The following is a 3088-nucleotide window of genomic DNA, read 5'->3' on the forward strand; positions in this document are numbered from 1 at the left end:
TCTACTCTCCACTTGCCTTAGATACTTGAGTACTACCCCAGGCTCGCTCTCAGCAGACCACCTTTCTTCTTCACAGAGAAAATTGCTTACCTGCATCCATCCTTTCCTATTCCAATGGAGGAGATATTTCTCTGTCTCAGGTTTTTCCCCCTCTGGATCTCTTTCCCCACTTCTCAGAGATTATCCTTTCTCCTGTATCTTAAACCTCTCCCAATAGGATCCTCTCACTAGCTTATAAATAAAATTAATTTATTTAAATCTAATATTTACACAAGCTATTATAAAAATATTGATTAACAGTGTGATATCACTGGAAATGAATTACTGACAGTATACCATAATATAAAAAAAGTCTTGCCCTGGCCAGATAGTTCAGTTGGATAGAGCATCGTCCTGATATGCCAAGGTTGCAGGTTCAATCCCTGGTTAGGGCACATACAAGAGTCAATGGGGGGGGGGGTATACTGAATTATTGAAGGAGCTCAGGATAATCTTTTGTTATAACTACAAAGAATACCCAGTATTGATGAAATAATAATGAGTGCATTGGGTCAAGTGAAGTTCATCAAAATGATAAGAATGGGAAAGGAGCTTGGAATAAAACTATATGAATATATGCCCAAAGTACTGGTTTATTAAATTAATAGAAATATTCTCTTAAGATTCATACAAAATAAAATGAAATTATCTATTCTATTAAAAATCACCCAAAACTTAGTGGCTTAAAACAACAGATGTCAGGTGGGGGTAAGAGGGAGAGATCAACCAAAGGACTTGTATGCATGCATATAGCCCAGTGGTTCTCAACCGTCTGGCCCTTTAAATACAGTTTCTCATGTGACCCAACCATAAAATTATTTTCGTTGCTACTTCATAACTGTAATGTTGCTACTGTTATGAATCGTAACGTAAATATCTGGTATGCAGGATGGTCTTAGGAACCCCCTGTGAAAGGGTCGTTCGACCGCCAAAGGGGTCGCGACCCACAGGTTGAGAACCGCTGATATAGCCTAACCAATGAACACAGACACCAGGGGGGTGAGGGCATGAGGGGTGTGTGTGGAGGGGAGCAATGAGGGGATAAGGACACATATGTAATACCTTAATCAATAAAGGGAAAAAAAACCAACACATGCCCTGGCCAGTTTGTCTCAGTGGTTGGAATGTCAGCCCACAGACCAAAGGGTCACGGGTTCAGGGCATGTGTAGGAAGCTACCAATGGATGTGTCTCTCTCACATCCATGCCTCTCTCCCTCTCTCTACACCCCCCTTTTCCACTCTCTCTAAAAATCAATGAGGAAATATCCTCAGATGAAGAATAAAAAAAGGACAAATTAAATGGAGTGCAGATGTGTAGTTGTGCATAACAATTCCAATAGTTATCAGATTCTTGTATGAACAATCCCAGGTCCTGTGGTGTTGGTGCATAGATTTCATTTCAGCCAAAGGAAGAGGATGATGTCAACTCTACTCCCCCGTCCCCCAAATCCCACGAAAAGAAAATCAGTTTCAAGACAAGCTTGAATGCAATTTTCTCATAAAAAATAAGTGCATCTGCCCCCTGGTGGTGAGACAGTCAAATGTGCATTCTATCCTGTTGGCTGCATTTACTGAGTAGTCATTAAACAACAATTCCAACACTGAAAGTGTTTGTCTCTCCAAACAATCAGCCAAATCACAAACACAGGTGGGGGAAGGACATAATAAAAAGGAAGGAGTCGTAACTATAGGGCATCCATGTTGGAGTGTCCAGATGAGTCAAATTAGCCCCCTTTTCATTAATCCTAACCCCCCTTAATCCTCTGTCCTTTTGGGTTTTCGTGCACCTTCCAATTGGGTGTAGAGGAGGGTGCAGGGAGAGAATAAGTTAAAGAAGGAAAAGTCTGTTATTACCTGTACACTGTTGGGGGTGAGGGAGGTAGTCAAATGATGGCTGTAGTGATCAATTCTAGAACTGTGGGCTCTATTGTCTCAGATACTCCTGGACCTGCTTGAGAATTTATTGTAGCAAAACCATGGCAGCCTATTTAGAATATAATGATCACCCATGGGGTCTGATTGATGATGCATCTTTCTGGTCTAACAACCTGTGATGGGCACAAGGGGACTATCGTTACTCCACTAGAATCCAAATAGTGACAGCTACCGTTTTGAAGTGCTTACTGTGCATCAGGAACTGTGTGCATCACGTTACATCTCATTTAATCCACAGAACTCTGTAATTTCATCCCCATTTTACAGATGAAGAAAGTGAACTTTGAGAAAAGTTACATACCTGACCAGCCATATACTTTTATAAACGTTGGAGATGGAATTCACCACATGGCCAAAAAGCCCAGGTTCCTTTTAACGTTGCTATATTTACCAATGCCTTGATAGAAAGATCTTTGAAACCTATTTCTATTTTTTCAGACCCTCTTAAAGTAAGTTTGAAAGCTGCACTCTCCACATTGACTTAGCACTAGTGGCTGCTCAAAACTTGCAGTATTCTTTTCTTAGGAGACCCTCCCCTCTAACTGCTGACAAGGGTCACCGGGTCTATCCCCCCGACAATATTCTTAGCTCCCCCACTCTGTGACTTAGCTCTGGAATGCACACACCTGCTCCTCAGTTGCACTCCTCCCCTTCCCATCCCTCTTGCTTCATTCTAGGCCCCGGCTGTATGCTCCAGGGGGCGTCCCCTCCTCCAGGACCCAGCCCGCAAGCACACCCACAGCATCAGAGCAGGGACCACATCACCCCCTACGTTATCTTGTCTTCCAGGTACCGTCTCGGTGCTGAGTCTCTCCCTTTCACTCTATCCGATCTCAGAGATCTCCCGGCTCCGCTTTCTCCCGCCCCCCTAATCTACCACCAGTGCCTTTCCTAGGACCCTCCTGTACCTCTCCTCCTTTTATTTTAATGTATAAAATAAGCGGCCTGCCATTCCCGGAGCATTTTCTTAATCTGCTGAGATTTTTGCTTCCCAGCAATTATTGTCAATTTGGCTCAAATAAACTCAGAAAAGTTCTCCACAGGTTCGGCCTTTTTTTTTTTTAATTTTTAAAATATATTTTATTGGTTTTTTTACAGAGAGGAAGGGAGAGG

The sequence above is a fragment of the Myotis brandtii genome, unplaced genomic scaffold (genome assembly GCF_000412655.1).
Source record: "Myotis brandtii unplaced genomic scaffold, ASM41265v1 scaffold208, whole genome shotgun sequence".
In the NCBI taxonomy this organism is placed as follows: Eukaryota; Metazoa; Chordata; class Mammalia; order Chiroptera; family Vespertilionidae; genus Myotis; species Myotis brandtii.